This window comes from Heterocephalus glaber, unplaced genomic scaffold (assembly GCF_053883595.1).
Source record: "Heterocephalus glaber isolate CG9 unplaced genomic scaffold, H.glaber_assembly_v1.0 deba00000676, whole genome shotgun sequence".
NCBI classification, from domain to species: domain Eukaryota; kingdom Metazoa; phylum Chordata; class Mammalia; order Rodentia; family Bathyergidae; genus Heterocephalus; species Heterocephalus glaber.
The window spans coordinates 19118538-19131112 of record NW_028258156.1 but is presented as its reverse complement, the minus strand read 5'-3'; the positions used below and the strand labels follow the sequence as shown (position 1 = coordinate 19131112).

The window sequence follows — 12575 nt, the reverse complement described above, 5'->3', positions numbered from 1 at the left end:
AAAATTTTTAAAAAATCAAACTAAACTTGATGAGTATAATGGGGATGAAAAAGAGGGAACAAATAGGTAGACTAAATCTGAATCTCTCATGTTTTCTTGCTTATTTTAATACTATTTGACCTTGGCTAGAAAATCCAGAACTGAAGGTACAAATTTGGAATTTGTCAAATACTTAGCAACATTTAGCAGATAAAACTTACATCTAATAAGAAAATTATTTGATATTATATGACACTGAAGTTACTTCGAAGATTATTTACAGAAAAAATTACTCAAAGATGTGAAATGACATGGACCATGAATCATACGTGGAGATTTGGATAAGAAGGTGAAGAAATTCTACTTGATCACCAGCTAGCAAGTCACCAAAGCAGACCTGGGCAGGGCCTGGCCCTTGGCCAGATGCAGGTGCTACTAGCACAGTTGTCTGCCACCGAGGCCATCTTCCCTGGGCACAGTGCCACCCTTGCTGTGTATTTGGGGGCCACCAGAAAGCTCCACCAGAGCAGGCAGTGGAGCCCTTGCTCTGTGGCTGCCAGCCTCTCGGCCTGCCAAGTCAGAGAATGCTTAAGGAGACGCTGCCAAGGAAGTTTTAGCTGGAATCTTGTCTAACTTTCCTGGTGTGATGAATATTATCTTGCTTCTTTAGCCAAAGTAATGCAAATCAAAGTTAAGGATAAAAACATGAATACATACATTGGAAAAATCACCAGTGTATTTGGAGCTAAATTAAAAGATGGTGTAAAATGATTTCCAAATCACCACACTCACATATAAATTATAGAATATATATTTTGAAAGAGATTACTTTTAAATCCCTGAAAAGATGGGCCCCTCATACAAGCAAATATGAAACTTCACGTTACCCATAATAATTGAACTGCTTATCAATAAACTGAAAATCTTAAACATTCCCTCACTTCTGCCAACTGCAGAATCTCTTGGATTTAGATAGCTTCTATAGGGACGTTCTAATTTTCAGTTTTGCTACAGAAACAAGACAGGCTAGGAATGCAATACAGAGATTATGTTACATAGCTATCCCAGCTGAAATGTTCTGTAACATGTTTTGCCTTTTTATTAGAAATGCTAAAATCACATACCTATCACATATCTTGCCTTAAAAATACTTTGGAGGGCTATCTAAATATAGTTAGAAGTATACATCAAATGGACACAGCATTGCCTTCATTTCTTACTTAGTAATTCTGCGAACGCATAATAAATATTACCGATGAGCTATTTTTTAATTATAGAAAAGAGAAAATGAGTGACTCAAAGAGCCAGTATCCCTCTTAAGGTATAAAGACCAGAACCAAAGTCCGATAGTCATCTGATATTAAGACCTTAAATTTGAATATTGAAAATAAGCTCTTACAAGTAAAAGTGAACGGTGCCCCTCTTCTTATTCCAATCCTTAGAATTAGTACTTTCCCCAGCTGTCTGTAAGTGCGCCCTCTGCTGGCTTTTCTGAATAGTGAGCCCACCCATCAGCCTCCCAAGGTCAAATGGAGTTTCTGTGCCAAAGCCCGCCTTCTTATCTGGAACCTGCGCCCCAAGCCAAGCGGCGTAATGGTGGTTCCCAGCAGGGACAGTGGGCCTTTTGCCTGGCTCCATTCAGACAGCTGGGTGATGGCTCACTCTTCCCCAGGAGCACAGTTCTGTCATACAGACCTGAAGTTTGAGGAGTCCTGAAAGCCAATGTCATAGGTTGATTATTATTCACTGTGAATTTAAAAGGTGTTTAGAATTTTAAAAAAACACATTCTCATATTGGTACGCATGGATATAGATAGATAGCCATATTTATGCAAAGACAAACACACAGAGACATTTTTCATTCCACAAATACATTTAAGACATCTTCTGTGTGGCAGTACTAGGGTTACAGATATCGATAAGCCGTATTTTAGGAGCTTATAGTGCACCTAGAAGGTCAGGTATCTTCTTGAGTTAAAAGGTTGTGTGATATTGCTCTATTTTGTTTCTAAAACAGTATAGCTTGAGTCTAATTGAAAAATCATGATGCAACTGGTAACATAATGGATAGATTTTCCATTATAGTTTCCTATCATTTGGTGGAAATATCCAAATGATAAAACTTTGATTTCTCTAAATTCATTCAGAGGCTTGAATAGCTTTTCTTTATTTATGTACACACCAGAGATCTGAAGTGTTATGCTGTTCATCAGTTATACATTCATCTAGCTACCATACTTGTTAAGACATCTGTCAGAGTAACAGTGCAGAAACTATCAAAACTTGTTCACTTTTAGCCTCCCAATCCTATAATGTTTCCTAAACTGATAGAAGGGATTTTCGGATTGTGTACTTTCTAAATTGCTTATTAAAAACACAAAGAAAAATATGAAATAAATCTGGAAATAAAAATTATGACAGAATAAAATAGTTTTGCTTCAATGATAATCACTAAAAAAAGTTTGAACTTTGAAACTGTCTAACACTGGGCTGTTTGGTCACTAAAGCTTAGTTTAAATACCAAGCAACATTCTGTGTAACTTTCTGTTCCATCTTCTCTCACTCACCATGGGTCAGTTTTTCTCGACTAAGTTATTCAGAAACAATGAATAACCTCTTGTTCACCTTTTCCTCACAGCATACTGAGAAGGTGGCTCAAAAATCCTGCTAGTTGATTGCCTAGGGCAATGAATGCATTCTTTCTCCGCTCACATGCAGCGGCATACTACAGACCAGGTCCTCCATGTATCCACAAAACACTACCTCCTGTTGGTCTTTCAGTCTTTAATAGTGAAATCATTCCTCTCAAGCACTGCCTGAATCATGTTCTTGCTGACCCAGACACTGCCATCAACAGTGATTCCTATTTCCCTTTGTCGTTACCCAGCACTGACCAAGCCTCGTTGTTCCCACTTAATCGCGCAGGTCTGGCTCCATAAGCTCTTGTGCTTCCCAACTCATGTCTGCACAGTGACTTTCTGCAACACCAGCAGCCCAGGACCCACCACAGGGGAGCCTTTGGGAACATCCATCTCTGCGTTTGTTCATCCTCTCAGACCCCAGGGTGAACACTGTGTATATCCACGTCACACAGCCCCATGTTGCTGCATCTTGACATGTAAGTCTACACACTGGTTGTAATTTTTGAATAATTAATGTGAATCTTCCTCCACCCTGAAAACATACCATAAGGATGCTCTGTTTGACTTTCATGAAGTAGACACAAATTCTGCCTACCTCACTTCTTTAAGTGCATCTTCTTAATTATATAGGCATGACTATGGCATCCCTTACAATGGCATGGGCCTACAGTATATCCATATTATCAAAGCAAGGAGTCAAAAGGACCTTAGATATCATTGGGCAAATCTCATTATTTTGTTCTTTCCTCGGATAAGGCTAATGATTCAATTACCTCAAGTAATTTGCCTGATGTCAGGTACCAATAGAGCCAATCCTCAAATTATAGCTTCCTAAATGTGATTCCACAATCATCTGCCTGAAAGAGTTGCACAATAAAACAGATTCCTGTAGTTACTCTCTCATGAGCACCCGGTACACTTTATTTTTACTCCTCTTCTTCCGCCACTGCCTTACTTCTCTGTTTTTCCTTCTGCACATATTCTCTCCCTGGTCCTCTATCAACTACTCCAAATGTGGTGGTATTTATTTCTTTTAAATCACTATAATCTTTAGTTTATATCTCTCCTATTGAATTTACCATAGTCTCCCATATATAATAGTCACTTATATTCTCAGTCTATTAAGAAAGCAAGTTATTGGAGGAGGGACTCATGGTGTGATGGTTGACTGATTGTGTCAACTTGAGAAATTTGCTGAAGAGAAGTTTAACTAAACTGGCTCAGCAATTCCATGCCCCAGGGTGTAGAAGACCCACCCTAGGGTGCTCCTCACCGGGATGGTATGTGGATGAAATAAAGAAGGATGGATCTGCTTCTGTTTCTTCAGAGTAGCTGCAGTCTTCACTTTCACCTTGAATGTCATTTGCTGGCTTCCAGGGCAGACTCTTCGATTTCTGGCGCAGATCCTCCGCCTTCCAGAGTAGACTCTTCAGCTTTACATCACAGACCCATTGGCCTCCTGACATTGACTTGCATGGGATACTGCAGTGAGCTCCTGACTTTCAACCAGATCCTTCAGTCTCCAGTGTGCAGACAGACCTTCTGCACTCCTCATCCGACTCCGTGAGTGGTCATTGTGAGCCAATCTTGTAAATTCATATGTCTGTGTATCTTGTGTTATATCTGTTTCTCTAGTAAATACTGACTGGTATGCATGGTTTCTTACAGATCTTTGTAGCCTTACTTCTTTAATAGATGAGCATTGAACTGAATATAATTCCACCTATCAGTGAATACAGCTGGATGAGTGGTAAATTGGTTACCACTCAGCAATTTATCTATCTGATTCACCATGTGTTATGGTGTTTTGAGTTTGATAATTCTTATATTTTATTATTTGTAGGACTGCAATAATAAACCACAGCAGCAGCTGGGGATTTAGCTCAGTGAAGCTGCGCCCGCTTCGCAAGGGCAAGGTCCTGAGTTCAATACCTCAGTACCAGAAAAAAATTTAAAATAAAAATAAATATACCATAGCAAATAGATACTGAACTTTTTCAGTCATATTTGATTCATTAAGCTATAGATAATGTACTCCCAGAAGTAAAGAATCCTTTATATTTTTCACAACGTATCAGCTATACCAGCCACATCCAGAGAAGGCACGGCACACACGTTTATGTTAACATTAGTGTTAAAACACAGACAGGAAATGGCTAGGGTGTTAGCTTCAGAAATAGCAGAATCACAGTACTGGTACTCCAGAATTCCAAACTCTGATGGGAAAATCTTCTTTTGTGCTTGTCTTGATTAGCAGAAAATGTTTTTAAAAACCCCAATTTTATGGGTTTTTAATAACACCCTTTTAATTTTAGGTAGGTACCTAAGATACACTAACAAGGAACACAATTTTAAAATCCATATAGCCAAGTCTAGGATAGGCTGTTTCTCAACCAAAGCTGAATGAGTGAGTCATTTATATTCGCATGTCCCTTATCCATTGTTTTAGAATCATCTTTGATATTTACTTTCCCCGTGAGAAGGAGAATTTAGAAACTCATATTCTTCCATTTTATAGTAGGTGAAAATAATGCAAGCGATTTTCCTCAAGCACCATAGCTTTTCTGTTCGAACATCATAAATCTGAAATACTTTCCGTTTTTCTCAACTATGTTCCTGGACAATCATCTGAACAGTTGGGAGCCCAGTGTGCTTCTCAGCCTGGGGGAACAGTAGCAGCTTCCAGACACATGCCTCTATTCTCTCACTCATGTATGCCATCCCAACTAAGAGGGGACCTTATAAGAAATGCTTTATTATACCTATGAACCAAAATACTACTTGTATTCAGAGCCAGATTTTCCAGGTGATGGGTCAGACATGCTGTTGTCAATAACTCACAAATCCCAAATAATAAGATATGTGCAAAAGTCTGTGTGGTGACCCAGCGCTGTGTGGTACACACTTGGCACCTGTATTTCAGTTTCCAGCTGCTACCTGATCCTGTCCTCTCCTCTTTTTGGGTTCACCTGTATCTACTCTCTGCCCTTGGTACACTTATGCAAAGTGAAATTAAGTGGGGCTTACTAGGAATAGAAAAGCACCATAAGCACTAGTTAATGAACCACAAACTAAATGTACCTTGTAAATGGACACTGACATTATGTATTCAGATTGGTCAGTAAAACAAAGCCTTTCCTTAGGTAAACTTCTTTTCTAATAGAAATCCATCAGATGTTATTAAGGAGATTTTGATGAATCAGGAGTGCCAGACATTAATGATCATGAATCTGACATATATAGAGAAAGTTTATGAAGGCAAGAAATACTTTGTGTTAAATGGTGAATTAACAATTTTTATTATTCTTTCTGTGTTGTCTTTTTCCCAAATTCATTTTTACCACACCACCACGCTTCACATACACATAACCACAGAACTGACACCCATGGGCTCACAGATCTTAGTAATTCAAGGTTTAGGAAAAGCCCCATGATAATCCACCATAAACATATTCTGTAGGGATTAATGATGAGGCAATAACACCTGTATCCCAAGAGACTCTGGGAATGCATGGATGGGTTTGATTGTATCCAAATAACTTTTTCAATTGCCTAGTAAATAAAAGCTGCAATAATTTTCAGAAATATTTTATTGTCCACTGCTATGAGATTGTTAACTTGTCTGTGCATGATGTCTTTCTTAGATTAATTGGAAATGCTTCATTTGAAACCAGAGCAGTCTCCAGAGAATGTTGCTAAAATGCTTATCCATTAAAAATAATTCAAAGCCAGTTAACTGGCCAATGAAAATAATTAATGCTTTAGAAAGTCTCCTCTAAACACTTACTTCGGGCCCCCATGCATGTCTTTATTTGACTTTTGAGTTAAACCTTGGAGCAGTATAGTATATTCTGGGTTAGGCAAGAAGCAACAGAAACGAATGGACCCTGGATGATGCAAGGAGTATTACAGTGACTGAAATGATCTCCAGTTCTTCTCAGTGTGCTCCCTCTGTGCCCACAGAAACAACTTGTTAAAGACAACTCAAAAAGAAACAACAAACTTATATTTTAATTGTGAGTTTTAGTGTTTAATAATTGTTAAACAATTCACATGTAACACCATGTGATCCTCAAAACAGTCCTATGAATCCCCATAATAAATAATATTGCAGAGGCCTGAATTACCTGCTCATTTCAAGATACCTTGATTTGAAGTTTTCCAGCTCAGGGCTCCCCATAAGATTGGATGGGGCTTCTGTTGTAAATGTGTGGAAACCTGACTCTTCCTTCTCCTCCTCACACTTCTGCACAGAGTTTGTACCCCATGGCAATCTCTTTTCCTCAATAAACCTTCTCATCACAGTGTCTGTTTATTATCCAATCAGACCTATGGTCTGAATCTTGCCGTGATTTGAATGTGTTTGAATGTTTACATCCCTTGCAAAGCTCTCATTCAAACTTAAAGACCCAATTCAACACCATGAAGAGGTGGACATAGGAAGAGATTAGGCCATAAGGACTCCACCTGCATAAGTAAGATTAGTGCCTTGTAGAGTTCTGGAAGGAACCTCTTTGGCCCTTCCATCCCTTCTGCCATGTGAGGACATGGCACAGGAAGAGACCATAACATTAGAAGCAGGGCACTCCTCACCAAATGTGAATCTGTCAGCTCCTTGGTCTTACAGCTTGATCTTCTCAGCCACCAGAATTTGGGAGACATAAATTTCTGTTCTTTAGACATTACCAACTCCCAGGTGAACATGAACAGACTAAGACATGGCTCAATATTATACATGAAGAAATTCAGGATCAGAATTAATACAAGAAATAAGCTTCAAACTCACAGCTTTTCATAGCTCAGTATTATCTGGCCAGGAGGAAACAAATCCAAGACTTTAAAGAGCTCCTTCTTTCTAGTATCATCCTCTGTCACCTTGTTATTGAACAGAGCTAACATCAAGGCATGATCTAAACATTTCCTAAAAAGAGGAAATTCCATAAAGTGTCACCCACATCATCTCTTTAGACTCATGATCAAGTCTATACTCAAATTGTTTCTTGAAAATACAAATTGTTTATACAAAATGTTTATATAAAATGTTTATACAAAAGAGGCAAGGAACTAAAACACACCTAGCACTTATTTTGCATAAAAGATGCTGTCTTACATAAAATGGTTTTGGAAGTTCTACATAGTCCCATTTCTGACATGACTTTTTTTCTTTCTTTTTAAATCTAGATTGTCTTTGTTGTGCTGGGGCGATGTTAATCTCGATTGTTAACTTGACTAACTGGAGCACTCAGCTAAGTACACTTCCTAGTATGCCTGGATGGGACATAGGGAACGTCCATGGGTGTTCTCTCTGCTCCCCAGCCCCTTCTTCTCTGGTACCCCTGCCCATGCTCTACTTGCCAGATGCCAAGAAAGCACAGCTTTGTTCAGCCATGGCCTCCTGCCATGATGTCTGCCTTGGAGCCAGCCCACCATGAACTAAAATCCCTCAAAGCATGAGCAAGAAAACTCCTCTCCTCATCTAAGTTCTGGGTATCAGGTATGGTCCCAGTGATGGGTATGCTGACCAATAATACAAGTGAATTGAACCTGAATCTCATGCATGCTGATCAAGTGTTCTTCTAAAATATAGGGATTATAATATCACAATCACATAACACTCTGTTAATATGTATAATTTTGAATTTCATTAGTTCAAAAATAATTTAAAATATGCTTATACTCTATGGAAAAAATAAATAATTTCTAAAATTGGAGTAGTAAATCTCCTCCATGATAAGGAGCAATTATAATGTATGAATGTTTGCATAATAAATTTGGAAACCCATGCACACTAGTTCAAGTCTGTCTTCTTAGAAAGCCACTAATGGTATATGGGACTCTACCTTCTTAACATTATTTAACACTACTTTCTATAGGCCCAATCACAAAGTGCCATGAACATATGAATTTGGGAATTACATTGCCAACACATGAACAGATGAGGGATATATTCAAGCCACAGTAATCATTTATCCACATTCCTTAATCCTGTACATCACTTGAGATTTCTACCACTGACAAGGTCCATGTGCTTATGTAAAATAAAAGCCTGCCTGTTATAGAGTATATTATTCTTTTCATTCTCCTTAAAATGCCTTAAACATTAGATACCCTAATGCCAACTGTCTTAGACATGCAAAAACAGGAAAAACAATAGCTCAATTAGATAATTAGAAAACAAAGATGAATGATTTGTTTTATTTGATTTCTATATAAACTGCAAAATTGTTGTGAATGGTAGAAAATAAAGTAAAAATTACTATAATTTCTCAAGAATGGATACAAAAATTGAATGATGTGTTTTACTAAACTACCTAGTCACTCATCAGTCGAAGCTCAGTACATGAAAAGTCAGTGGTTGAAAATGTTCTTTACTGATAATTTGTTACTTCAACCAAATTATTACCAAAACAAATAATCATGACCCAAGTCATCAAAAACCATGTTGGTAACATAGTTTATTAGATTTGAGCACAGGAGTTATTCGTTGCCTGAATCTAGACTAATGAGATACTTGCTATACATCATTTTTTTTACTATTACTTGGTTACACCAAGTGGCCACCTGGAAAAAATATATTTATTTTAGTTTATGGTACAAGTACCTCAGACAGAATCAAATTCAGTGAGGGGAATTGTGACAAATGGTAAACACAGTTGCTAAGAAGTGGTCACTGCCCATGATAAGACACATTGTAGGTAACCCATTATACTGGTTGTGATGTCCTTTGCTGGAAACGTCCCTGAGAAGCTTCTACTCGAAGCAAATTGATATATATTGGCAGCTGAGTATCTGTGCTTATAATGGTACTAGGTATGAAGCTCATACAACCACAGTCACTGGACTGCTTCTCCTTTTTATAGCGTCATTAAAAGCACCACAATCTTAACAGCCTCAAAATCAGCCTCTTAATATTTGCCTCTTAATGTCTTTCTCACATGCCTGAATGCTGTGATGCTTGTGATGTTAAGTAATGTCTAGTTATATGAATATAATAAGCACAGGGACATAAACAAGAAAATAGCATTTATTGCTACATATTAAAGCACTACTATTTTTGTTTCCTATGAGCATCACTAAGACAAATTTTCTAATTAGGGTCTGAGTGTATCGCTGGCAAGATGTAACTCATAAGTTGCCTAGAGGAAGATAAATATAAATAATCTTTGGATTTGTGTAGGTAAAGCTAGGGAATGGTTAAAAGCAAGGAGACAAAAAATGCTACCACCTTCCCAAATAATAAAGACCATATTATCATCAGGTACATAGAACTGACACTTGAATGATGTTTAACCTACTTTCACTAGAATTAAAATAACAAGGAAACTCTGATATCCCCCCCTTCTGTGTATTTTACATTTTTGGTCTTTTAACATAATATATAAGTAGTCTTGGCAACTGTGGAGAGGTGAGCACACTGTGGCACGTTCTTCCTTCTCCTTCAAGTCACACCCTGTACCTCACATCTCAGAGTCTTTTCCCGTGTTACACAGTAACCACAGGATGAACGAAGAAGTAACACTGCCCTATAGTTTTTACTTGTTTTTATCAAGCTATTTAAAGGAATGCTCCAGTGAGCATATTTCTGGGTGAGAAAATTATCAACATCGTTTCAGAGAGGAACAGGAAAAAAATAGAGACTTAGAAAACTATGATCTGGAGGGAGTTGTTTGCATTTGTCACCCTCCCAGTTGTTCATCTGCAAAGGCAAAATGGTGAGAGACTGGCTCCACTTTCATTGGTGAGAAAATTTATCTCTGGCAGCTGTTAAATTATACTTAATACTCTATACAGAGTTGATGTAAAGTTTTATCTTTCTATTCAAAATCTACCAGGTCTCTCATGCTGGATGGCACATGTTTAAGATGAAGGTAAGAGGATGAAAAAGGAATAAAGAGAAAATGGCCCTGCTACCAACTTTGTAGTATATTTTTTTCTTCCATTCTTCTGTGGCCAGGCAAGTGGCTCACTGTCATATGAACTCTAGACTAACTATCACCTAGGTCCTGTGTTTCTACAAAGTGCTTAGTACTCAAGTAAGACAAAAGTGTTCTCAGAGATTCTTCAAACAGGCACTACGTAAATATGACATAAAAATATCACGCTACTTACTTTAGCCATGAGGCCATACATTGAGGGTATCAGAAAGGATGAGAGGAACAACATCAGGAAAATAAAAGAGTGGAAGTTTTCTACTATCACCCTCCCCGACAGGAAGAGCACCAAATTTGACAACTATTCGCAGCCAAGTTGTTTTGCAAGAATCCAGAAGTCAGAGATATTCCAACATGTCCCTGGAACAATATACCTGAGAAAAGATACATTGAAGAGGGTAAGAACAATTTCACGGAATCTGCACCACCACTCTTCCCACAAGACAATATAACTGAGTGCTCAGACAGACACACTCAGCCTGCAGTCTCTCCACGTAAGAAAGTGAAAGCAGTTTAACAATAACCCACAACCTTCGGACCAACTAAGAAAGGCAAGTTTGTTTGGGTACTGGGGATTGAACTCAGGATCTTGTGCTTGCAAGGCAGGTGCCAGAACCACTGAGCTAAATCCCCACTAGGGGAAAGGAAAGAAGGGAAAGGAAAAATGCTGAAAAATGGAAAAAAATGGAAATAAAGTCTTTGTAAATAGGGAAGGGTGGAGGGGGTGAAGGGAGGTCAGGGGAATGGGGAAAAAAATAAAAACCAAGATACATCATGTAAAGGTACTATTCCCAATGAGAAATGTAATTGTGTTGTGTACCTAAAATGTACCAATAAAAGAATTTAACAACAAAAAAAAGGAAAGTGAAAGCATCCAGAAAAGCACCTGGCTCCTAAAGCATGCAGAGTGAGATCCCAGCTCCCCAGGCATGCAAAATGCTGCCTTAGAGGCTCACTTTTCCCTTGCTTCATTCAGATCCCTGAGATGATCTGCAAAGCTCAGAGTTTGGGAGCAGCTGAGAGCAGGGAAAAGAGGCCACTGACCCTACAAATAGCTCCACAGATTCAGCCAGGAAGCCTTTCCTTTAGGCAGTCAGGACACTTTCTTTGCCTGCAAATTCCTTCCACCAGCCGTAGGCACCAGAAAGAGTTTGTAGTTAACTGCCCACTTCCTCCAGGCCAACGCCAGGTAGAGCTCACAAAACATCAATGCAAGAATCTCATGAAGAAGGCCAGCTAGAGTCTAGAACAAGGTATACAAACATGAATACTTCAAAGGACTTCCCTAGAGAAAACAGATGGGAGGACCTCAGCACCCAGCCTGGCTTTGCAGGACTGAGATAAGGCAAATGATCATAAGCATCCCCCCCCCACCCCCAAACAAGCAGGAGGTGTGGAAAGGGTGCATTCATTAAAAACTGTATGGCAAAGCTCAATTCCTAATGGGCCTGACTGGTGAAGGCATTTTTTTTTTTTTTCTAAAATCCAGTCAGTAAAAGCCTGGGGAAGGTGACTGCTTCTACCTGTGTGAAGAGCACAAGGGAAGGCTTCAAAGAGCATGAAAAATAAAGAAACATGACACCACCAAAATGACATGATACTGTTACAGTCAGTGGCCCCACAGAAATGGAGATCTGTGAATTGCCTGACAATATATTCAAGATAATTATTTTAAGGAACCTCAAGAGAACAGAGCACAAGGGTGTCAGGAAAAGAATACATGGACATAATGAAAAGTTTAATAAAGACAAAGAAACCACTAAAAAGAGCCAATCAGAAATTTTGGCACAAAAGAGAACAATAGCAACTTTCAAAAAGCAACTTTCAAAATAGCAACTTTCAAAAGCACAGTTGATGGGTGAACACAGAAATGGGTCATTCAAATTTGCCCATCTGAAAGGGAAAGAGAACAAAAGATACAAATTTGAGGAAGCATAAGGGATCTATGGATGTCATTGAGCAGATGAATATGTGGATTCTGGGAAAATCTAAAGGAGGAAAGAGAAAGGGGAAAAGTGCCTAT

The 12575-nt window shown here is 38.6% G+C and overlaps 1 pseudogene; it reads right to left on the bottom strand.

The window, feature by feature from the left end:
• Window positions 1-4087, bottom strand: part of LOC147829277 (kanadaptin pseudogene) — a 51832-nt pseudogene extending 47745 nt beyond the window's left edge.
• Window positions 4088-12575: the final 8488 nt, after the last annotated feature.